Here is a 26783-nt window from a genome sequence, read left to right on the forward strand (position 1 = left end):
CTCAGGAAAGAGCATCGGTGATATTGATAGCGCCTGCGTGGCCACGCAGGACCTGGTATGCAGACCTAGTGGACATGTCATCCTTTCCACCATGGACTCTGCCTCTGAGACAAGACCTTCTAATACAAGGTCCTTTCAATCATCCGAATCTACTTATTCTGAGACTGACTGCATGGAGATTGAACGCTTGATCCTATCAAAGCGTGGCTTCTCCGAGTCAGTAATTGATACCTTAATACAGGCACGAAAGCCTGTCACCAGGAAAATTTACCACAAGATATGGCGTAAATATCTTCATTGGTGTGAATCCAAGAATTACTCATGGAGTAGGGTAAGGATTCCTAGGATATTGTCCTTCCTCCAAGAGGGTATCCGTGACACTGAATCAATGTATATACAATTTTAATATTTGATCTAACTTTTAAATGTTTTGATATTCACAATTCATGGGAGTATTGAGGTATCTTAAAGTGAATGTAAAGTTAGGCATTCAGGAAAACTGCTACGCATAGACTTTGTCTCACTAAACCTAGTCGCTAAGTTATATATTTTTTTTTTAAACTGATTTTCTGTTATATAGCATCTAATTTCTTTACCGTTTCTTCGCAAACTCCTCCCAAGAGATACTTCCTCGTTTCTTTCATGTAATTAGCAAGAGTCCATGAGCTAGTGACGTATGGGATATACATTCCTACCAGGAGGGGCAAAGTTTCCCAAACCTTAAAATGCCTATAAATGCACCCCTCACCAAACCCATAATTCAGTTTTACAAACTTTTCCTCCCATGGAGGTGGTGAAGTAAGTTTGTGCTAGATTCTACGTTGATATGCGCTTCGCAGCAGGCTGGAGCCCGGTTTTCCTCTCAGAGTGCAGTGAATGTCAGAGGGATGTGAAGAGAGTATTGCCTATATGAATTCAATGGTCTCCTTCTACGGGATCTATTTCATAGGTTCTCTGTTATCGGTCGTAGAGATTCATCTCTTACCTCACTTTTCAGATCGACGATATACTCTTATATACCATTACCTCTACTGATTCTCGTTTCAGTACTGGTTTGGCTGTCTACTATATGTAGATGAGTGTCTTAGGGTAAGTAAGTCTTATTTCTCCAACATTGGTGTGTCCGGTCCACGGCGTCATCCTTACTTGAGGGAATATCTCTTCCCCAACAGGAAATGGCAAAGAGTCCCAGCAAAAGCTGTCCATATAGTCCCTCCTAGGCTCCGCCCACCCCAGTCATTCTCTTTGCCGTTGCACAGGCAACATCTCCACGGAGATGGTTAAGAGTATGTGGTGTTTAGTTGTAGTTTTTTATTCTACTATCAAGAGTTTGTTATTTTAAAATAGTGCTGGTATGTACTATTTACTCTGAAACAGAAAAAGATGAAGAGTTCTGTTTGTGAGAGGAAGATGATTTTAGCAGCAGTAACTAAAATCGTTTGCTGTTTCCACATAGGACTGTTGAGATGAAGTAACTTCAGTTGGGGGAAACAGTTAGCAGACTTTTCTGCTTAAGGTATGACTAGCCATATTTCTAACAAGACTGTGTAATGCTGGAAGGCTGTCATTTTCCCCTCATGGGGACCGGTAAGCCATTTTCTTAGTCTCAAACAGAATAAAGGGCTTAATATGGGCTATAAAACTGGTAGACACTTTTATGGGCAAAATCGATTGCTTTATTTGAGCATTTTATACATGTTTATGTTTGAAATTCACACTTATAAACTGGGGGAACGTTTTTTAACGTCAGGCACTGAGTTAGACACCTTTCCAGTCAGGAAGGGCCTTCCCAGTTGTAGGCTGAGCCTCATTTTCGCGCCATTACTGCGCAGTTACTTTTGGGAGCAAGGCATGCAGATGCATGTGTGTGGATCTGAAAGTGGTTGGAAAAGTTCCTAGAAGGCTTCATTTGGTATCGTATTCCCCCCTGGGTTTGGTAAAGTCGCAGCAAAGGCTGTAGCTGGGACTGTAGAGGGGTTAAAACTGTAACAGGCTCCGGTTTCTTTATTTTAAGGGTTAATGCTCTGAAAATTGGTGTGCAATACTTTTAATGCTTTAAGACACTGTGGTGAAAATTTGGTAAATTTTGAACAATTCCTTCATACTTTTTCACATATTCAGTAATAAAGTGTGCACTGTTTAAAATTTAAAGAGACAGTAACTGTTTTGTTTTAAAACGTTTTTTTGTACTTTATTGACAAGTTTAAGCCTGTTTAACATGTCTGCACCTTCAGATAAGCTATGTTCTATATGTTTGAAGATCAATGTGTCCCCCCCTTCAAAATTGTGTGATAATTGTGCCATAGCGTCCAAACAAAGTAAGGACAGTACTGCCACAGATAGTAAAGTTGCCCAAGATGATTCATCAGATGAAGGGAGTAGACATAGTTCTACATCATCTCCTTCTGTGTCTACACCAGTTTTGCCCACGCAGGAGGCCCCTAGTACTTCTAGCGCGCCAATGCTTATTACTATGCAACAATTGACGGCAGTAATGGATAACTCCATAGCAAATATTTTATCCAAAATGCCTGTATATCAGAGAAAGTGCGATTGCTCTGTTTTAAACACTGAAGAGCAAGAGGGCGCTGATGATAATTGCTCTGTCATACCCTCACACAAATCTGAAGGGGCCATGAGGGAGGTTTTGTCAGATGGGGAAATTTCAGATTCAGGAAAAATTTCTCAACAGGCTGAACCTGATGTTGTGACATTTAAATTTAAATTAGAGCATCTCTGCGCACTGCTTAAGGAGGTGTTATCTACTCTGGATGATTGTGACAACCTGGTCATTCCAGAAAAATTATGCAAGATGGACAAGTTCCTAGAGGTTCCGGTGCACCCCGACGCTTTTCCTATACCCAAGCGGGTGGCGGACATAGTGAATAAGGAGTGGGAGGAGCCCGGCATACCTTTTGTTCCCCCTCCTATATTTAAGAAATTATTTCCTATGGTCGACCCCAGAAAGGACTTATGGCAGACAGTCCCTAAGGTCGAGGGGGCAGTTTCTACTCTAAACAAGCGTACTACTATCCCTATCGAGGATAATTGTGCTTTCAAAGATCCTATGGATAAAAAATTGGAGGGTTTGCTTAAAAAGATTTTTGTACAGCAAGGTTACCTTCTGCAACCCATTTCGTGCATTGTTCCTGTCACTACAGCAGCGTGGTTCTGGTTCGCGGAACTAGAAAAGTCGCTCAGTAGAGAAACTCCGTATGAGGAGGTTATGGACAGAGTTCACGCACTTAAGTTGGCTAATTCTTTTATTTTAGATGCCGCTTTGCAATTAGCTAGATTAGCGGCGAAAAATTCAGGGTTTGCAATTGTGGCGCGCAGAGCGCTTTGGCTAAAGTCTTGGTCAGCGGATGTATCTTCCAAGACAAAATTGCTTAATATCCCCTTCAAGGGTAAAACTCTCTTTGGGCCAGAATTGAAAGAGATTATCTCAGACATCACTGGGGGAAAGCCTTTCAAAGCCAAGAATAAGTCTAATTTCTCCAACATAGGTGTGTCCGGTCCACGGCGTCATCCTTACTTGTGGGATATTCTCTTCCCCAACAGGAAATGGCAAAGAGCCCAGCAAAGCTGGTCACATGATCCCTCCTAGGCTCCGCCTACCCCAGTCATTCTCTTTGCCGTTGTACAGGCAACATCTCCACGGAGATGGCTTAGAGTTTTTTAGTGTTTAACTGTAGTTTTTCATTATTCAATCAAGAGTTTGTTATTTTCAAATATTGCTGGTACGTACTATTTACTCAGAAACAGAAAAGAGATGAAGAATTCTGTTTGTATGAGGAAAATGATTTTAGCAACCGTAACTAAAATCCATGGCTGTTCCACACAGGACTGTTGAGAGCAATTAACTTCAGTTGGGGGAACAGAGTGCAGTCTCTTACTGCTTGAGGTATGACACATTCTAACAAGACGATGTAATGCTGGAAGCTGTCATTTTCCCTATGGGATCCGGTAAGCCATGTTTATTACGATTGTAAATAAGGGCTTCACAAGGGCTTATTTAAACTGTAGACCTTTTCTGGGCTAAATCGATTGATTATTAACACATATTTAGCCTTGAGGAATCATTTTATCTGGGTATTTTGATATAATAATATCGGCAGGCACTGTTTTAGACACCTTATTCTTTAGGGGCTTTCCCAAAGCATAGGCAGAGTCTCATTTTCGCGCCGGTGTTGCGCACTTGTTTTTGAGAGGCATGGCATGCAGTCGCATGTGAGAGGAGCTCTGATACTTATAAAGGACTTCTGAAGGCGTCATTTGGTATCGTATTCCCCTTTGGGTTTGGTTGGGTCTCAGCAAAGCAGATACCAGGGACTGTAAAGGGGTTAAAGCTTAAAACGGCTCCGGTTCCGTTATTTTAAGGGTTAAAGCTTCCAAAATTGGTGTGCAATATTTTCAAAGCTTTAAGACGCTGTGGTGAAAATTTGGTGAATTTTGAACAATTCCTTCATGTTTTTTCGCAATTGCAGTAATAAAGTGTGTTCAGTTTAAAATTTAAAGTGACAGTAACGGTTTTATTTTAAAACGTTTTTTGTACTTTCTGATCAAGTTTATGCCTGTTTAACATGTCTGAGCTACCAGATAGACTGTGTTCTGAATGTGGGGAAGCCAGAATTCCTATTCATTTAAATAAATGTGATTTATGTGATAATGACAATGATGCCCAAGATGATTCCTCAAGTGAGGGGAGTAAGCATGGTACTGCATCATTCCCTCCTTCGTCTACACGAGTCTTGCCCACTCAGGAGGCCCCTAGTACATCTAGCGCGCCAATACTCCTTACTATGCAACAATTAACGGCTGTAATGGATAATTCTGTCAAAAACATTTTAGCCAAAATGAACCCTTGTCAGCGTAAGCGTGGCTGCTCTGTTTTAGTTACTGAAGAGCATGACGACGCTGATATTAATATCTCTGAAGGGCCCCTAACCCAATCTGAGGGGGCCAGGGAGGTTTTGTCTGAGGGAGAAATTACTGATTTAGGGAACATTTCTCAGCAGGCTGAATCTGATGTGATTACATTTAAATTTAAATTGGAACATCTCCGCATTTTGCTTAAGGAGGTATTATCCACTCTGGATGATTGTGAAAATTTAGTCATCCCAGAGAAACTATGTAAAATGGACAAGTTCTTAGAGGTGCCGGGGCTCCCAGAAGCTTTTCCTATACCCAAGCGGGTGGCGGACATTGTTAATAAAGAATGGGAAAGGCCCGGTATTCCTTTCGTCCCTCCCCCCATATTTAAAAAATTGTTTCCTATGGTCGACCCTAGAAAGGACTTATGGCAGTCAGTCCCCAAGGTCGAGGGAGCGGTTTCTACTTTAAACAAACGCACCACTATTCCCATAGAGGATAGTTGTGCTTTCAAAGATCCTATGGATAAAAAATTAGAAGGTTTGCTTAAAAAGATGTTTGTTCAGCAGGGTTACCTTCTACAACCCATTTCATGCATTGTCCCTGTCACTACTGCCGCATATTTCTGGTTTGATGAACTGCTTAAGGTGCTCGATAGTGACTCTCCTCCTTATGAGGAGATTATGGACAGAATCAATGCTCTCAAATTGGCTAATTCTTTCACTCTAGACGCCTCTTTGCAATTGGCTAAGTTAGCGGCTAAGAACTCTGGGTTTGCTATTGTGGCGCGCAGAGCGCTTTGGTTGAAATCTTGGTCGGCTGATGCGTCTTCCAAGAACAAGCTACTAAACATTCCTTTCAAGGGGAAAACGTTGTTTGGTCCTGACTTGAAAGAGATTATCTCTGATATCACTGGGGGTAAGGGTCACGCCCTTCCTCAGGATCGGCCTTTCAAGGCAAAAAATAGACCTAATTTTCGTCCCTTTCGTAAAAACGGACCAGCCCAAGGTGCTACGTCCTCTAAGCAAGAGGGTAATTCTTCTCAGGCCAAGCCAGCTTGGAGACCAATGCAAGGCTGGAACAAGGGAAAGCAGGCCAAGAAACCTGCCACTGCTACCAAGACAGCATGAAATATTGGCCCCCGATCCGGGACCGGATCTGGTGGGGGGCAGACTCTCTCTCTTCGCTCAGGCTTGGGCAAGAGATGTTCTGGATCCTTGGGCGCTAGAAATAGTCTCCCAGGGTTATCTTCTGGAATTCAAGGGACTTCCCCCAAGGGGGAGGTTCCACAGGTCGCAGTTGTCTTCAGACCACATAAAAAGACAGGCGTTCTTACATTGTGTAGAAGACCTGTTAAAAATGGGAGTGATTCATCCTGTTCCATTAAGAGAACAAGGGATGGGGTTCTACTCCAATCTGTTCATAGTTCCCAAAAAAGAGGGAACGTTCAGACCAATCCTAGATCTCAAGATCTTAAACAAATTTCTCAAGGTCCCATCGTTCAAGATGGAAACCATTCGAACTATCCTTCCTTCCATCCAGGAAGGTCAATTCATGACCACGGTGGATTTAAAGGATGCGTATCTACATATTCCTATCCACAAGGAACATCATCGGTTCCTAAGGTTTGCATTCCTGGACAAACATTACCAGTTCGTGGCGCTTCCTTTCGGATTAGCCACTGCTCCAAGGATTTTCACAAAGGTACTAGGGTCCCTTCTAGCGGTGCTAAGACCAAGGGGCATTGCAGTAGTACCTTACCTGGACGACATTCTGATTCTAGCGTCGTCCCTTCCTCAAGCAAAGGCTCACACGGACATTGTCCTGGCCTTTCTCAGATCTCACGGCTGGAAAGTGAACGTGGAAAAGAGTTCTCTATCCCCGTCAACAAGGGTTCCCTTCTTGGGAACAATTATAGACTCCTTAGAAATGAGGATCTTTCTAACAGAGGCCAGAAAAACAAAGCTTCTGGACTCTTGTCGGATACTTCATTCCGTTCCTCTTCCTTCCATAGCTCAGTGCATGGAAGTGATCGGGTTGATGGTGGCGGCGATGGACATAGTTCCTTTTGCGCGCATTCATCTAAGACCATTACAACTGTGCATGCTCAGTCAGTGGAATGGGGACTATACAGACTTGTCTCAGAAGATACAAGTAAATCAGAAGACCAGAGACTCACTCCGTTGGTGGCTGTCCCTGGACAATCTGTCTCAAGGGATGATGTTCCACAGACCAGAGTGGGTCATTGTCACGACCGACGCCAGTCTGATAGGCTGGGGCGCGGTCTGGGGATCCCTGAAAGCTCAGGGTCTTTGGTCTCGGGAAGAATCTCTTCTACCGATAAATATTCTGGAACTGAGAGCGATATTCAATGCGCTCCAGGCCTGGCCCCAGCTTGCGAGGACCAGGTTCATTCGGTTTCAATCAGACAACATGACGACTGTTGCGTACATCAACCATCAGGGGGGAACAAGGAGTTCCCTAGCGATGGAAGAAGTAACCAAAATTATTCTTTGGGCGGAGTCTCACTCCTGCCACCTGTCTGCTATCCACATCCCAGGAGTGGAAAATTGGGAAGCGGATTTTCTGAGTCGTCAGACATTGCATCCGGGGGAGTGGGAACTCCATCCGGAAATCTTTGCCCAAGTCACTCACCTGTGGGGCATTCCAGACATGGATCTGATGGCCTCTCGTCAGAACTTCAAAGTTCCTTGCTACGGGGCCAGATCCAGGGATCCGAAGGCGGCTCTAGTGGATGCACTAGTAGCACCTTGGACCTTCAAACTAGCTTATGTGTTCCCGCCATTTCCTCTCATCCCCAGGCTGATAGCCAGGATCAAGCAGGAGAGGGCGTCGGTGATTTTGATAGCTCCTGCGTGGCCACGCAGGACTTGGTATGCAGATCTGGTGAATATGTCATCGGCTCCACCTTGGAAGCTACCTTTGAGACGAGACCTTCTTGTTCAGGGTCCGTTCGAACATCCGAATCTGGTTTCACTCCAGCTGACTGCGTGGAGATTGAACGCTTGATTTTATCGAAGCGAGGGTTCTCAGATTCTGTGATCGATACTCTTGTTCAGGCCAGAAAGCCTGTGACTAGAAAGATTTACCACAAAATTTGGAAAAAATATATCTGTTGGTGTGAATCTAAAGGATTCCCTTGGGACAAGGTTAAGATTCCTAGGATTCTATCCTTCCTTCAAGAAGGATTGGAAAAAGGATTATCGGCAAGTTCCCTGAAGGGACAGATTTCTGCCTTGTCGGTATTACTTCACAAAAAGCTGGCAGCTGTGCCAGATGTTCAAGCCTTTGTTCAGGCTCTGGTTAGAATCAAGCCTGTTTACAAACCTTTGACTCCTCCTTGGAGTCTCAATTTAGTTTTTTCAGTTCTTCAGGGGGTTCCGTTTGAACCCTTACATTCCGTTGATATTAAGTTATTATCTTGGAAAGTTTTGTTTTTAGTTGCGATTTCTTCTGCTAGAAGAGTCTCAGAATTATCTGCTCTGCAGTGTTCTCCTCCTTATCTGGTGTTCCATGCAGATAAGGTGGTTTTACGTACTAAACCTGGTTTTCTTCCAAAAGTTGTTTCTAACCAGGAGATTATCGTACCTTCTCTGTGTCCAAAACCAGTTTCAAAGAAGGAACGTTTGTTGCACAATTTGGATGTTGTTCGCGCTCTAAAATTCTATTTAGATGCTACAAAGGATTTTAGACAAACATCTTCCTTGTTTGTTGTTTATTCAGGTAAAAGGAGAGGTCAAAAAGCAACTTCTACCTCTCTCTCTTTTTGGATTAAAAGCATCATCAGATTGGCTTACGAGACTGCCGGACGGCAGCCTCCCGAAAGAATCACAGCTCATTCCACTAGGGCTGTGGCTTCCACATGGGCCTTCAAGAACGAGGCTTCTGTTGATCAGATATGTAGGGCAGCGACTTGGTCTTCACTGCACACTTTTACCAAATTTTACAAGTTTGATACTTTTGCTTCTTCTGAGGCTATTTTTGGGAGAAAGGTTTTGCAAGCCGTGGTGCCTTCCATTTAGGTGACCTGATTTGCTCCCTCCCTTCATCCGTGTCCTAAAGCTTTGGTATTGGTTCCCACAAGTAAGGATGACGCCGTGGACCGGACACACCTATGTTGGAGAAAACAGAATTTATGTTTACCTGATAAATTTCTTTCTCCAACGGTGTGTCCGGTCCACGGCCCGCCCTGGTTTTTTTTTAATCAGGTCTGATATTTTATTTTCTTTAACTACAGTCACCACGGTACCATATGGTTTCTCCTATGCAAATATTCCTCCTTAACGTCGGTCGAATGACTGGGGTAGGCGGAGCCTAGGAGGGATCATGTGACCAGCTTTGCTGGGCTCTTTGCCATTTCCTGTTGGGGAAGAGAATATCCCACAAGTAAGGATGACGCCGTGGACCGGACACACCGTTGGAGAAAGAAATTTATCAGGTAAACATAAATTCTGTTTTTCGTTCCTTTCGCAATTTCAGGAATGGACCGGCCTCTAATTCCGCATCCTCTAAACAAGAGGGTAATGCTTCACAAACCAAGCCAGCCTGAAAACCGATGCAAGGCTGGAACAAGGGTAAGCAGGCCAAGAAGCCTGCTGCTACTAGCAAAACAGCATGAAGGAGTAGCCCCCGATCCGGGACCGGATCTAGTAGGGGGCAGACTCTCTCTCTTTGCTCAGGCTTGGGCAAGAGATGTTCAGGATCCCTGGGCACTAGAAATAGTTTCTCAGGGTTATCTTCTGGAATTCAAAGAACTACCCCCAAGGGGAAGGTTCCACATGTCTCACTTATCCTCAAACCAAATAGACAGGCATTCTTACATTGTGTAAAAGACCTGTTAAAAATGGGATTGATACACCCAGTTCCAAAGGCGGAACAGGGGATGGGATTTTACTCAAATCTGTTTGTAGTTCCCAAAAAAGAGGGAACTTTCAGACCAATTCTGGATTTAAAGATCCTAAACAAATTTCTCAGGGTTCCATCGTTCAAAATGGAAACCATTCGAACGATTCTACCTACAATCCAGGAAAGTCAATTTATGACTACCGTGGATCTAAAGGATGCGTATCTACATATTCCTATCCACAAGGATCATCATCAGTTCCTAAGGTTCGCCTTTCTGGACAAACATTACCAGTTTGTGGCCCTCCCATTCGGATTAGCCACTGCTCCAAGGATTTTCACAAAGGTACTCGGGTCCCTTTTAGCGGTTCTAAGACCAAGGGGCATTGCAGTAGTACCTTACTTGGACGACATTCTAATACAAGCGTCGTCTCTTTCAAAGACAAAGGCTCACACAGACATCGTTCTGGCCTTTCTCAGATCTCATGGATGGAAGGTGAACATAGAAAACAGTTCCCTGTCTCCGTCGACAAGAGTTCCTTTCTTGGGAACAATAATAGATTCTTTAGAAATGAGGATTTTCCTGACAGAAGTCAGAAAGTCAAAACTTCTAAACGCTTGTCAAGTTCTTCATTCTATTCCTCGTCCTTCCGTAGCTCAGTGCATGGAAGTGGTAGGATTGATGGTTGCAGCAATGGACATAGTTCCTTTTGCGCGAATTCATCTAAGACCATTACAACTGTGCATGCTGAAACAGTGGAATGGGGACTATACAGACTTGTCTCCAGTAATTCAAGTAGATCAGAAGACCAGAGACTCACTCTATTGGTGGCTAACCCTGGACCACCTGTCCCAGGGAATGAGCTTCCGCAGACCAAAGTGGGTCATCGTCACGACCGACGCCAGTCTAGTGGGCTGGGGCGCGGTCTGGGACTCCCTGAAAGCTCAGGGACTATGGTCTCGGGAAGAGTCTCTTCTCCCGATAAACATTCTGGAACTGAGAGCGATATTAAATGCTCTCAGGGCTTGGCCTCAACTAGCAAAGGCCAGATTCATAAGATTCCAATCAGACAACATGACGACTGTTGCTTATATCAATCATCAGGGGGGAACAAGGAGTTCCCTGGCGATGAGAGAAGTGACCAAAATAATAAAATGGGCGGAGGATCACTCCTGCCACCTATCTGCGATCCACATCCCAGGAGTGGAAAACTGGGAGGCGAATTATCTGAGTCGTCAGACATTCCATCCGGGGGAGTGGGAACTCCACCCGGAGATCTTTGCCCAGTTGACTCAATTATGGCGTCTCGTCAGAACTTCAAGGTTCCTTGCTACGGGTCCAGATCCAGGGATCCCAAGGCGACTCTAGTGGATGCACTAGTAGCGCCTTGGGCCTTCAACCTAGCTTATGCGTTTCCACCGTTTCCTCTCATTCCCAGGCTGGTAGCCAGGATCAAGCAGGAGAGGGCCTCAGTGATCTTGATAGCTCCTGCGTGGCCACGCAGGACTTGGTATGCAGACCTGGTGAATATGTCATCGGTTCCACCATGGAAGCTACCTTTGAGACAGGATCTTCTTGTACAGGGTCCATTCGAACATCCAAATCTGGTCTCCCTCCAGCTGACGGCTTGGAGATTGAACGCTTGATTCTATCAAAGCGTGGGTTTTCAGATTCTGTGATAGATACTCTGGTTCAAGCCAGAAAACCGGTAACTAGAAAAATTTACCATAAAATATGGAAAAGTTATATCTGCTGGTGTGAATCCAAGGGATTCTTATGGAATAAGATCAAAATTCCTAAGATCCTTTCCTTTCTACAAGAAGGTTTGGATAAAGGATTATCAGCGAGTTCTCTAAAGGGACAGATTTCTGCTTTATCTGTCTTGTTACACAAACGACTGGCAACTGTGCCAGATGTTCAAGCATTTGTTCAGGCTCTGGTTAGGATCAAGCCTGTTTGCAGACCTTTGACTCCTCCCTGGAGTTTAAATCTAGTTCTTTCAGTTCTCCAAGGGGTTCCGTTTGAACCTTTACATTCCATAGATATTAAGTTGTTATCTTGGAAAGTTTTGTTTTTGGTTGCTATTTCTTCTGCTATTTCTTCTGCTAGAAGAGTTTCTGAGTTATCTGCTCTGCAGTGTACTCCGCCCTATTTGGTGTTCCATTCAGATAAGGTTGTTTTGCATTCTAAGCCTGGTTTTCTTCCAAAGGTTGTTTCCAACAAAAATATTAACCAGGAGATAGTTGTACCTTCTTTGTGTCTGAATCCAGTTTCAAAGAAGGAACGTTTGTTACACAATGTAGATGTAGTCCGTGCTCTAAAATTCTATTTAGAAGCTACAAAAGAGTTCAGACAAACATCTTCTCTGTTTGTCGTCTATTCTGGTAAAAGGAGAGGTCAAAAAGCGACTTCTACCTCTCTTTCCTTTTGGCTTAAAAGCATCATCCGATTGGCTTACGAGACTCCCGGACGGCAGCCTCCTGAAAGAATCACGGCTTACTCTACTAGGGCTGTGGCTTCCACATGGGCCTTCAAGAACGAGGCTTCTGTTGATCAGATATGTAAGGCAGCGACTTGGTCTTCCCTGCACACTTTTGCCAAATTTTACAAATTTGATACTTTTGCTTCTTCGGAGGCTATTTTTGGGAGAAAGGTTTTGCAAGCCGTGGTGCCTTCTGTTTAGGTAACCTGATTTGCTCCCTCCCTTCATCCGTGTCCTAAAGCTTTGGTATTGGTTCCCACAAGTAAGGATGACGCCGTGGACCGGACACACCAATGTTGGAGAAAACAGATTTTATGCTTACCTGATAAATTACTTTCTCCAACGGTGTGTCCGGTCCACGGCCCGCCCTGGTTTTTTAATCAGGTTTGATGAATTAATTTCTCTAACTACAGTCACCACGGCACCCTATAGTTTCTCCTGTTTTTTCCTCCTGTCCGTCGGTCGAATGACTGGGGTGGGCGGAGCCTAGGAGGGACTATATGGACAGCTTTTGCTGGGACTCTTTGCCATTTCCTGTTGGGGAAGAGAGATTCCCTCAAGTAAGGATGACGCCGTGGACCGGACACACCGTTGGAGAAAGTAATTTATCAGGTAAGCATAAATTCTGTTTTTATTATGACACTCTAAGCTATGTTTGGGCACTTTCTATGTAAAGTTCTAAATATATGTCTTTAAACTTATATTTGCCATGATTCAGGATAATCAGTATTCCTTTAAAATCCAGACTGTCAGTTTCATTATTTGGGATAATGCATTTTAATTCAATTTATTTTTCTTTACCTTGAAAATTTTCAATTGATCATTTTTCCCTGTGTGCTGTTAGGCTCGCAGGGGCAGAAAATGTTTCTTTTTATTGCGTAATTCTTGGCGCAGACTTTTTTGGCGCAAAAATGTCGTCATTTCCGGCACCGTAGTTGACGCCGGAAGTTGTTTACTGTTAATCGTCATTTTTGATGCATGTGTATTCAGACATTTTTTTGCGCCAAAAAATGTGGGCATCGGTTCTGGCGTCAGAGGTTGTGGCGTCATACTTGGCGCCAAAAATATGGGCGTTGTATTTAGCGCCAATAATGTGGGCGTCATATTTGGCTCCAAAAAATGTGGGCGTATTTTTTTCCACTTTTTTTCCTCACATTATTTAAACCTCACTTTTTTATTGCTTCTGGTTTCTAGAAGCTTATTATTTTGCATTCTTTTCCCATTCCTGAAACTGTCATTTAAGGAATTTGATAATTTTGCTTTAAATATTGTTTTTTTCTATTACATATTGCAAGATTTCACTGTTCCTGTTTCAAAATGATCTAAGGGATTCCTGTTGACTGAGTTCAGTCCTACCAAAGCTAAATTCATTTATTTTAAATGTTATGAATGTTTATCTTTAGCTATGGTTTGTAATAAGTTATCTTGATAAACTTTTACATGCAGAATCCATTAGTATTTATGCTTTATATATTGCTATTCTTTTTACATCTTATGTACAAGAAATATTTAGAAGATTTATAAGAATATTTTTCTGATTCTATTTTTAAGGCTTTGTCTGACATTGTGCCTTCTAATAAAATTTTTAGGTCTTTTTCAAACTTCTTTTTTAATTATTGAAGTTTCAAATGACCAACAACATACTGATTTATCCTTCTCTGATGATGTTTTTTCTCATTCAGAATTTTCTTCGTCAGATATTGACACTAACAAATCTACTTTTTTATTTTATTTTTTTATTAAAGTACATTTGTTCTTTGTTGAAAAGGTGTTGATTATTTTGGATATTAAGGTAACTAGTTCTTTTTCAAGACTAGCTAACATTTTATTTCTGCTTATTTATTCTTCTGTGTTTTCAGAGGTTTTTTTTTCCATTTCCTCATACTAGGGAATGGAATAGGCTGCGAATTTTCTTTTATTCCTTCTTCAAAGGTTTTAAACTATATTCTTTGCCGGCAGTTAAATTCAATTTGGAGGGTTCTCCAATTTATTGGAGCTATCTCTACTCCTACTAATTATGCTATTGTTTCTATAGCAAAATAGTATTTATTTTCCTTTAGATGGTTGTATCTTATTTATGGAAAAAAAATTATTTTCAGGTACTTTTCTTGACCTGTGATTTATTTGGATAATGTTTCAATTGCTTCATTTTTTCTGTTTACTTTAAGATCAAGTATCAGATTATGATTTATTTTAGCATTGTTAAAGGGACAAAATTTACTAGACTAGGTGCTGTTGCATTTGTCTTGTTGTTTTGCATTTATTGATTATGCAAGTCCACTGTATTGGCTGGTCCTTTAAACTGGACTATCATGCTAATAATTTCATTTGTGTCTTCATTTTATTGAATATTTTCGCAAATGAGGTTTAATCTATGTCTTTAGCTGTTTTAGCTAGAAGAATTTTGTGATTTCTAAAAATTTAGGTTTTTTTAGGTTTCCAGATAGTTTGTGTCACTGTCTTTGTCTCTATCAGACAAGGGACAATTTTATTGGGTTCCATCTGTCGGTACCTTTAGTCTCTATTATTTCCTTCAGTTGCTATATATGCATAGAGGTTTTAGGTCTTATGGCCACAGCACTGGATTCAATTCCCTTTGCTCATTTTCAATAGAAAGAACCTTTCCAGTTTTTTATGCTGAATTATGGTGCAGGGATTCTAGGATTTCACATTTAAATCTTCGAATCCTAATATTTATCTCTCTTGATTTGGTGGTTAAGATCACCATCATTTAGTTCTACAGGTCTCTTCGTTTCTTTCAACCTGGACCATGATCTCTACAGATGTGTCTTTTTGGTTGGGAAGCTGTCTGAGGTTCTCTGTCAGCACAAGGGGTTTGGAAATCTCAGGAGGCGAGATTACCATTTGATATTTTAGAACTCCGTGCATTCTCAGAGTTTTTCAGTTAGTTTCTTTTTGAAGAAGAGACATTTATTGTTTTTCAGACAATATCACAACTATGGTGTATGTCAATCATCAGGGTGAGACTATCAGTCCTTAGGCTGTGACAGAAGTGTCTCGGATATTAGCTTGGGCTAAATCCAGCTCCTATCTAATTTCTGTGGTTTTTTTCCCCAGGTATAGATATTTGGGAAGCGGATTATCTCTGTTAATCAAGCTTTACATCCGGGAGAATGGTCTCTCATACCCAGATATGTTTTTCAATTTTTCAGATGTGAGCATTTCTAGAAATAGATTTGTTGGCATCTCATCTGAATAAAGAACTTCCCAGGGGCCTATTCAGGTCCGGGGATCCTCAGGCGGAAGTAGTGTATGCATTGACATTTCTTTGGAATTATCTTTTTGCCTATTTCTTTCCGCCTCTAGTTCTTCTTCCTAAGTGATTTCCAAAATTCTTATGGAGTATTTGTTTGTTCTGCTGGTGGCTCCAGCATGGCCTCTCAGGTTTTGGTATGCGGATCTCATTCGGATGGCCAGTTGCCAACCTTGGACACTTCCGTTTAAACCAGACCTTCTTTCTCAAGGCCCATTTTTTCCATCAGGATCTCAAATCATTAAATTTGAAGGGATGGAGATTGAACGCTTGATTTTTAGTCATAGAGGTTTCTCTGACTCATTGATTAATACTATGTTTCAGGCTCGTAAATCTGTCTCTAGAAAGATTTATTATTGAGTCTGGAAGGTCTACTTTTCTTGGCATTCTTTTAAAATTCATAGAATTTTATTATTTTTTCAGGTTGGTTTGGATAAGGTTTTGTCTTTAGTTCTTTGATAGGACAAATCTCTACTCTTTCTGTTCTTTTTTCACAGAAAGATTGCTAATCATCCTGATATTCATTGTTTTGTACAGGCTTTGGTCCATATCAAGCCTGTCATTAATTCAATCTCTCCTCTTTGGATTCTCAATTTGGTGCTGAGGGCTTTATAGGCTCCTCCGTTTGAAACTATGCATTCTTTGAACATTAAATTACTTTCTTGGAAAAGTATTGTTCCTTTTGGTTATTTCTTCTGCTAGAAGAGTTTTTGAGTTATCTGCTCTTTTTTGTGAATATCCTTTTCTGATTTTTCATCAGGATAAGGCAGTATTACTTCCTGATATATTCATCATTTTGTTCAGGTTTTGATTCGTATCAAACCCGTCATTAAGCCAATTTCTCCTCCTTGGAGTCTTAATTTGGTTCTGAAGGCTTTTCAGGCTCTTCTATTTGAGCATATGCTTGCTCTGGACATTATTTACTTTCATGGAAAGTATTGTTCTTTTTGGACATCTCTTCAGCTAGAACAGTTTTTGAATTATCTGTTCTTTCTTGTGAATCTCTTTTTTCTGATTTTTTCATCAGGATAAGGTGGTTTTTGCTGTCCTCATTTCAATTCTTACCTAAAGTTGTAAATTCTAACAACATTAGGGAGGAATTATTGTTTTCCTAAGACTTCTTTGGTGAGATTCTTACTTTCTTGGGATATGGTAAGAGTCTTTGAAATTCTCTGTTGAAGCTATTCAGATTTCAGATAGACTTCTAGTCTATTTGTTATCTTTTCTGGTTTTAGGAAGGTCAAAAGGCTTCTGCCATTTATTTGGCATCTTGCTTAAACTTTTGTTTCATCATGCTTATTTGGAGTCGGGTGGATTCCCGCCTCGGAGGATTACGGCTCATTCTACTAGGTCAGTTTCTACTTCCTGGGCTTTTAGGAATGAAGCTTATGTTGATCAGATTTGCAAAGCAATGACTTGGTCTTCTTTGCATACTTTTACTATGTTCTACCATTTTGATGTTTTCTCTTCTTTAGAAGCAGTTTTGGTAGAATGGTACTTCAGGCAGCTGTTTCAGTTTGATTCTTCTGCTTATAATTTCAGTTTTTTTCATTATAAAAATTGAAACTTTTTTGATTTGGGTAGTGGATTAATTTTTCAGCGGAATTGGCTGTCTTTATTTTATCCCTCCCTTTCTAGTGACTCTTGCGTGGAAGTTCCACATCTTGGGTATTTGCTATCCCATACGTCACTAGCTCATGGACTCTTGCTAATTACATGAAAGAAAACATAATTTATGTAAGAACTTACCTGATAAATTCATTTCTTTCATATTAGCAAGAGTCCATGAGGCCCACCCTTTTTTGTGGAGGTTATGGGGTTTTTTTTGTATAAAGCACAATTATTCCAATTCCTTATTTTTTGTTGCTTTCGCTCCTTTCTTATCACCCCACTTCTTGGCTATTCGTTAAACTGAATTATGGGTGTGGTGAGGGGTGTATTTATAGGCATTTTAAGGTTTGGGAAACTTTGCCCCTCCTGGTAGGAATGTATATCCCATACGTCACTAGCTCATGGACTCTTGCTAATATGAAAGAAATGAATTTATCAGGTAAGTTCTTACATAAATTATGTTTTTTCCTTGTCTGACATATAGAGCGGTCCCACCCGCTCTATACATAGCTCTGAAGCACGCTCACGATAACAAAATTGTATTGCGCATGCACTACTCTCCGCTTTCTCATCATACTACAAAGTGTTTCACCATGAGGCCAATTGAACATGCGCGTCTTATGAACAAATAAGTAGATTCCATCTGAAAAATCTCCTTTTAGCGCATACGCAGACTAAACGAGTTACGTTTGAGGAAAGGGGCTGAACCCCCGGGGGGGGGGGAACATTGATTTGTAGATTGCAGAATCTTCATCTGTCAATCAAGTTAAGAATATGGTGGGTGGAGGAACGGCGCTAATCTTAAGAGTATTAAAAGGTAAAATTTGGAGTACATAACTAAATAGTAAATATTTGAATGAAACTCTGCCTAATTTTTGCCTATGACATGACTGATCAACTTTACATTCACTTTAAGATGGTTTATTCTCGCTAGTGAAGCTTAGCCCTGCCTCAACTTAACTTACAGTTGGTGAGGTACTAAAGCCATCCAATAATCAACTATGAATGATAGTCCTGTTCTTTTCAAGCCCCCAGCTTCACACTATACTGAGTTGGGGGGGAGCCTGTGTAGGCAGGAGATATTCTAAGCATACATTGTCAATGATAGTTGTACACTGTGTCCTTGTTTCTTATTTTATATGGTACTTAACTCTAATGTAGAATTCTTAGAATAAGACAGGATTTTGATTTTAAATGCAAGTTCTGCGGGTATCTGCTGATTTTCTTAAAACTCCCTTCAACATGCAAGTGTTTGCACAATACTGACTGCATCCTATAAATCATATTACTATTTGTTAGCCCAAAGATGATTAACCCCTTAACGACACAGACATACTCTGTACGTCATTTGAACTTAAAGGGTTTTCATACATATTATATATTTACTCTTGGCTGTGACATAGTTAATCAATATTTTTCTAATATGCAGTTACCAATTACTTTTTACCTATTGGAAAGTTTACCAGTAGGCTGTAATAAAAATGTGAAAACAAGTGTATGTGGTAAGAAAATAATAATTTACCATATTAAATTAATGAGATGACAATCACACCAACAGCCCCATGGGCAGAACTAACTCAGTTCTCTAAAAGGGGCTAGTGAAGAGCTGCCTCATGATGATGCTCTCTGGCATGCAGAATCTTGCAGTAAAGTGGCCTAGGCAAACGAGGCATTTGTCTAGGGTGGCATGACCAATTATTCAAAATGGCAGAGCCTGGAATTGAATGCTGTTTCCACTCCTCACCTTCTCTTGTTGAGGTTGTAAGCCCTTCTAAGATTAAGCTTCGTGAATATTGATCTGCGAAGATAGTTGAAGAATTCCAGAATTAAGGGTAAAACGATAAGTCCTTAAAGGGACAGTATACTATAAAATAGTTTTCCCCTTAATGTGTTCCCAATTACATTTTTTACCAGCTGCAGAATATGAAATGTATGAGATTTACTTTTTTAAGGCTTATTTGTGTATATAAATTACAGGGGTGCTGAAAATCGATTCTGTGATACATCGTTATGCAGCCGTTAACGATGCTGCATCGATACAGTGCAGATCCGAAACGATTCAGGGGGTCAGTGATGTCATTGAGCAAAGTCACGTGACCCCGCCTCTCACAAAGCAGATGAGCCGACAGCATTTCTGTCAGGATCAATCTCTCCTTATGCTTTGCAGCTGCGTGCAGTTTTCATGGTTTCCGCCCCCAGCTACACCACTTTAGGACTTGCTGTGCACACTGCGCAGACATCTGATACAGAGAGCACTCCAACAGACCCCCCCCTCTCGCACACAAATGTTCCGGTCAGGAATTTTTATGACACCTATATCTTAAAGAGCCGACAGCAGCCTCGTGTAAACAGTAAATCTTTTCTTGTATTATCGATTCACTGTTTACTGTTGCAGTCTCTGCTGTATGTTTCCTCTCTGTCAGATCCGTAGCCCAAACAAGCCTTTATGGGTTGCTATTAGAAATAGTAAGTCAAAAGTTTTACAAAAGTATCTAATAGTAACCCTAAAATGCTCATTTGGGCTAGTGGGGGTCTGACAGAGAGCAAACATGACCGGCCTTTTAGGAATTGATATATCCCCTAACCAGTCTGATCTATTCAACCTTAATTATACCCCCCTTCACAAAGAATCCCAAACTTCCCTTGACATATGGCATAGACAAGGCCACCTTTCCTGTATGGGGTGCATTAACGCAATAAAAATGTATCTACTTCCCAAATATTTATATTTATTTCAGGTCCTCCATTTAGATCTTCCCCTTCAATATTTAATGATACAGCAAAAAATGTTTGAATTATTTATCTGGGCACAAAAAGAGCTAGAGTATCCAAGCATACATTATACCTTAGTAGAGAACATGGTGGTTTGAGGGCTCCAATCTGATAGATTATTATAAATCTGTCCATATAGCTCGAATGTCAGCATGGAAGCATTCACAATCTAATAAACCATGGGTACAACTAGAATCCTTCTTAATAGGAGGACATAACCTTGGAGATCTATGTTGGATCCCACCCAAAGCCAGACTTCTAGAGGTCAACACAAACTATTATGTTGCATCTATGCTACGCATTTGGGACAAAACTTTGGCCTCTGAACTTTGGCCTCTTTTACTACAACCGCACATTATACAGACACCGACTATAGCAGGCTTACCCACAAACATCCCAGTACATATGGTACTAAACAAAGGTCTAAATTGTCCCCAAAGGGAGCTCTCCCTATTACTAGGTCTTCCATTTCACCTCTGGTTTCCCTATGTACAAATGAGACATGCTATTTATAATAGCCCCTTTAAATCTGATCTTACTAGACTTCTTACCCACCTGGAAGTTTTATGTACAGCCCCCTCATTAACGAGATCCCATATCTCTATAAAAAGCCTTCCTATATATTGAAGTGGGAAAAAGAACTCAAGTTCACTTTGACAGAAACTCAATGGAGTCATACTTTTATTGAGACCAAAAAAATCATCTATATCATTAGCTATAGCGGAAATGAATTACAAACTGCTTTCGAGATGGTATTTAACCCCACACCGTCTTCATAGTATCTTCCTAAACTCTTCCTCCTGGTGTTGGAGACACTGTGGAGGTACAGGCACATTATCCCACATTTGGTGGTCCTGCCCACTCCTACAAACCTTCTGGAACAAAATCACTAAATGTATTAACACGATTCTTGGAGTTTCGATTACACATACACCTACTATAGTTTTACTTAACAATACTCCCCCATCTCCTGTATTTACCGGAAAAAAAACTGTTTGAATGTATGCTTAATTGTGTTAAACGCTTAATATCCAGATTTTAGAAGAAAAGCCAAATCGCCAACTTCCCTATGTGGATACAAGAAATAGACCATGTCTTCGCTTTGGAAAAAATACACTACACCTTAACAAGTAGGCAAGACTTTATTGCAGATATCGTATACATATGGGAACAGAGGACACCATAACTCATCAATTGTTTAACTATTAGATTACTATGTCTGATAAAATAATAGTCAGTTTGTTTGGAAATGTTGGGACTCAGTATCATACTTTCTTTGTTAATTACAACTATAAATGTGAGGATTTGATATTTGTAAATTGTAGTGGAGATCAGTGGTGGTCTTCTCATAGACCTTTCTGGATCTTGGTAAAAGGCCTTAATTTTCCATGACTGCTTGTACTTTCTTTAGCGATGAAGGAAGTATCTCGAATACTTTCTTGGGCAGAGTCCAACTCTTGTCTAGTTTCTACGATTCATATTTCAAGTGTAGACAATTGGGAAGCGGGTTATCCCAGTGGTCAGACCAGGGGAGTGGTCTCTCCATCCAGATGTGTTTCATTAGATTGTACAGATGTGGGGTGTTCCAGAAATAGATCTGATGACTTCCCAGATATCTTTCCAGATCCAAGGATTCTCAGGCAGAGATGGTGGATGCTTTAGCAGTTCCTTGGTTTTACCAACCTGCTTACATTTTTCCACCTCTAGTTTTTCTCCCAAGGGTGATTTCCAAGATCATAATGGAACAATCTCATGTGTTTCTGATAGCACCTGCATGGCTTCACAGGTTCTGGTATGCGGATCTTGTCCAGATGTCCAGTTGCCAGCCTTGGCCACTTCCTTTAAGGCCAGACCTTCTGTCTCAAGGGCCGTCTTCCCATCAGGATCTGAAATCTCTAAATTTGAAGGCATGGAAATTGAACACTTAGTGCTTAGTCATAGAGGTTTCTTGATCAGATTTGCAAAGCAGCAACTTGGTCTTTTTTGCATACATTTACTACATTTTTCCATTTTGATGTAGTTGCTTCTTCTGAAGCAGTCTTTGGTAGAAAAGTTCTTCAGGCAGCTGTCTCATTCTTTTTGCCTATTTTGAGTTTTTTGAAATATAAGAAAACTTAAATTCATTTCAATCCAAATAATAATTATCAGGTAAGTTCTTACATAAATTATGTTTTTGTGCACGTTTTTTTTTCTTGTAGCCGCTCTAGGGGCGCGATCCGATATCGATTGCAGTTTGCGGCGCAAGCGAGGGAACCGGCGTCGCCCGCAGTTTCAGCTCGCAACTCGAGCTATCCCATATAGGTCGCCGTCAGATGCTAACGTGCCGTAAGTCTCACAAACCAGCGATGTCCAGAAATCTGCGTAAGTACAAATTTCTGGCGTCGCCAGTGACTTGCGCCACGTTAGAATCTGCCGGCGCCTATAAAACCTGACTAAAGTCTAAAACACCCGCACTGTCTAACACGCCTCCCTAACATAGCCCGCACTGTCTAACACGCCTCCCTAACATAGCCCGCACTGTCTAACACGCCTCCCTAACATAGCCCGCACTGTCTAACCCTCTATCCGCTATCCCCCCTCACTAGCCTAACAATAAAAATGCTATTAACCCCTAAACCGCCGCTCCTTTACCCCGCCGCAACCTAATAAAATTATTAACCCCTAAACCGCCGCTCCCGTACCCCGCCTCCAGCTATATTATATCTATAACCCCCTAAAGTGAGCCCCTAACACCGCCGCCATCTCTATTAAAATGATTAACCCCTAATTTAATCTACCTACCCTGCCGCCAGCTATATTATCTATATTAACCCTAAGTATATTATAGTTAATATAGTTATTACATTATATATATTAACTATATTAACCCTAATTATATTAGGGTTAATATAGTTAATATAGTTACTATAGTATTTATATTAACTATATTAACTCTATCTAACCCTAACACCCCTAACTAAATTTATATTAAATTAATCTAATTAATTTATAAACTAAAATATTCCTATTTAAATCTAAATACTTACCTATAAAATAAACCCTAAGATAGCTACAATATAATTAATAATTACATTATAGCTATGTTAGGGTTAATATTTATTTTACAGGTAAATAGTTAATTATTTTAACTAGGTATAATAGATATTAAATAGTTATTAACTATTTAATATCTACCTAGTTAAAATAATTACCCAATTACCTGTAAAATAAATCCTAACCTAAATTACAAATACACCTACACTATCAATAAATTTAATAAACTACTAACATCTATCTAAAAATACAATTAAATTAACTAAACTAAATTACAAAAAAAAACAAACACTAAATTACAAAAAATAAAAAAAAGATTACAAGATTTTTAAGCTAATTACACCTATTCTAAGCCCCCTAATAAAATAATAAACCCCCAAAATAACAAAAATTCCCTGCCCTATTCTAAATTAAACAAATTTCAAAGCTCTTTACCTTACCAGCCCTTAAAAGGGCCTTTTGTGGGGCATGCCCCAAAGAATTCAGCTCTTTTGCATTCAACAAATACAATCACCCCCCCCCCCCCCCATTACAACCCACCACCCACATACCCCTATTCTAAACCCACCCAAACCCCCCTTAAAAAATCCTAACACTACCCCCCTGAAGATCTCCCTACCTTGTCTTCACCACACTGGGCCGAACTCCTGATCCGATCCGGGCGATGTCGTCCTCCAAGCGGCAAAGAAGAAATCTTCCTCCGGCGATGTCATCCTCCAAGCGGCAAAGAAGAATTCTTCCTCCGGCGACGTCTTCCTCCAAGCGGCAGCAAAGTCTTCATTCTTCCGGCGGCATCTTCAATCTTCTTTCTTCGCTCCGCCGCCGCGGAGCATCCATCCCGGCCGACTGCTAAACTTGGAATGAGGTACCTTTAAATGACGTCATCCAAGATGGCGTCCGCCGAATTCCGATTGGCTGATAGGATTCTATCAGCCAATCAGATTGAGCTCGCATTCTATTGGCTGTTCCGATCAGCCAATAGAATGCGAGCTCAATCTGATTGGCTGATTGGATCAGCCAATCGGATTGAACTTGAATCTGATTGGCTGATTCAATCAGCCAATCAGATTTTTTTAACTTAATTCCGATTGGCTGATAGAATCCTATCAGCCAATCGGAATTCGGCGGACGCCATCTTGGATGACGTCATTTAAAGGTACCTCATTCCAAGTTTAGCAGTCGGCCGGGATGGATGCTCCGCGGCGGCGGAGCGAAGAAAGAAGATTGAAGATGCCGCCGGAAGAATGAAGACTTTGCTGCCGCTTGGAGGAAGACGTCGCCGGAGGAAGAATTCTTCTTTGCCGCTTGGAGGATGACATCGCCGGAGGAAGATTTCTTCTTTGCCGCTTGGAGGACGACATCGCCCGGATCGGATCAGGAGTTCGGCCCGGTGTGGTGAAGACAAGGTAGGGAGATCTTCAGGGGGGTAGTGTTAGGATTTTTTAAGGGGGGTTTGGGTGGGTTTAGAATAGGGGTATGTGGGTGGTGGGTTGTAATGGGGGGGGGGGGTGATTGTATTTGTTGAATGCAAAAGAGCTGAATTCTTTGGGGCATGCCCCACAAAAGGCCCTTTTAAGGGCTGGTAAGGTAAAGAGCTTTGAAATTTGTTTAATTTAGAATAGGGCAGGGAATTTTTGTTATTTTGGGGGTTTATTATTTTATTAGGGGGCTTAGAATAGGTGTAATTAGCTTAAAAATCTTGTAATCTTTTTTTTATTTTTTGTAATTTAGTGTTTGTTTTTTTTTGTAATTTAGTTTAGTTAATTTAATTGTATTTTTAGATAGATGTTAGTAGTTTATTAAATTTATTGATAGTGTAGGTGTATTTGTAATTTAGGTTAGGATTTATTTTACAGGTAATTGGGTAATTATTTTAACTAGGTAGATATTAAATAGTTAATAACTATTTAATATCTATTATACCTAGTTAAAATAATTAACTATTTACCTGTAAAATAAATATTAACCCTAACATAGCTATAATGTAATTATTAATTATATTGTAGCTATCTTAGGGTTTATTTTATAGGTAAGTATTTAGATTTAAATAGGAATATTTTAGTTTATAAATTAATTAGATTAATTTAATATAAATTTAGTTAGGGGTGTTAGGGTTAGATAGAGTTAATATAGTTAATATAAATACTATAGTAACTATATTAACTATATTAACCCTAATATAATTAGGGTTAATATAGTTAATATATATAATGTAATAACTATATTAACTATAATATACTTAGGGTTAATATAGATAACATAGCTGGCGGCGGGGTAGGTAGATTAAATTAGGGGTTAATAATTTTTATATAGGTGGCGGCGGTGTAAGGGGTCAGATTACGGGATAGATAAGGTAGATGGCGGTGGTTTTAGGGGCTCACAGTAGGGGGTTAGTTTATGTAGATGGCGGCGGGGTCCGGGAGCGGCGTTTTAGGGGGTAATAACTTTATTAGGGATTTGGGGGGGATCGCGGTTGACAGGGAGATAGACATTGCGCATGCGTTAGGTGTTAGGTTTATTTTAGAAGATCGCGGTTGACAGGTAGATAGACATTGCGCATGCGTTAGGTGTTAGGTTTATTTTAGAAGATCGCGGTTGACAGGTAGATAGACATTGCGCATGCGTTAGGTGTTAGGTTTATTTTAGAAGATCGCGGTTGACAGGGAGATAGACATTGCGCATGCGTTAGGTGTTAGGTTTATTTTAGAAGATCGCGGTTGACAGGTAGATAGACATTGCGCATGCGTTAGGTGTTAGGTTTATTTTAGCAGCTAGTTTAGGGAGTTACGGGGCTCCAATAGTCAGCGTAAGGCTTCTTACGGCTGCTTTTTGTGGCGAGGTGAAAATGGAGTAAGTTTTCTCCATTTTCGCCACGTAAGTCCTTACGCTGCATATTGGATACCAAACTGCGCGGGTTTGGTATACCTGCCTATGGCCCAAAAAACTGCGGGCGACGGCAGAAATATACGGGCGTAACTTCTAGGTTACGCCGTATATAGGATACCAAATCCGCGCAATTCTTGGCGTCGCCGGCTTTTGCGGGCGACGATTTTTATCGGATCGACCCCTAGATGTCTGGTATCCAGCTTCATACATAAGGCAATAAACTCCTCCAAGGAATCCGGTAAGTCCCTATAGACTAGTTAGTCATTAATGCGATAACATAAACCCCTATGAAAGGCTGCTTTTAAGGCTCCATGATTCCAGTCGGTCTCAGCAGCTAGTTTAATCTAGCGTCAAAGAATATGGACAAGAAGAAATAAATTAGAAGTTTTAAAATGTAGTTTCCTTCATTAGTTAACTGTATTCTCTGAATTTACACTTACATTGGCTAAATAAATATTGCTCAAATCACAAACCGTATATTGCACACTTATGTTCTCATAACAATTGTAAAGTGCAGTTAAATATTTGTCACACGAGGTAGGAAAAATGTAGACTCTATGAAAATGAGAAATTAAGTATATAACAACCTTCTTTTTTTCATTTCTCTTCATTATCTTTTTGATGATGAAATTAAGGAGAAATAAAAAAAAATGTAGATTAAAGGGGCAGTCTAGTCCAAAATAAACTTTAATGATTCAGATAGAGAATGTAATTTTAAACAATTTTACAATTTACTTTTATCACCAATTTTGCTTTGTTCTCTTGGTATTCTTAGTTGAAAGCTAAACCTAGGAGGTTCATATGCTAATTTCTACGCCCTTGAAGGCCGCCTCTTCTCTCAGGGCATTTTGACAGTTTTTTACCACTAGAGAGTGTTTGTTCACATATGTCATATAGATAAAACTGTGCTCACGCACGTGGAGTTCCTGTGAGCAAGCTCTGATTGGCTAAAATGGATGTCTGTCAAAAGAACTGAAATAAGGGGGCAG

At 40.6% G+C, this 26783-nt stretch overlaps 1 protein-coding gene across 1 annotated transcript in view; it reads left to right on the plus strand.

Moving 5' to 3' along the window:
- Positions 1-26783, plus strand: part of WDR36 (WD repeat domain 36) — a 410170-nt gene that overhangs the window by 317046 nt on the left and 66341 nt on the right. The window lies entirely within an intron of this gene.

This window comes from Bombina bombina, chromosome 2 (genome assembly GCF_027579735.1).
Source record: "Bombina bombina isolate aBomBom1 chromosome 2, aBomBom1.pri, whole genome shotgun sequence".
Classification (NCBI taxonomy): Eukaryota; Metazoa; Chordata; class Amphibia; order Anura; family Bombinatoridae; genus Bombina; species Bombina bombina.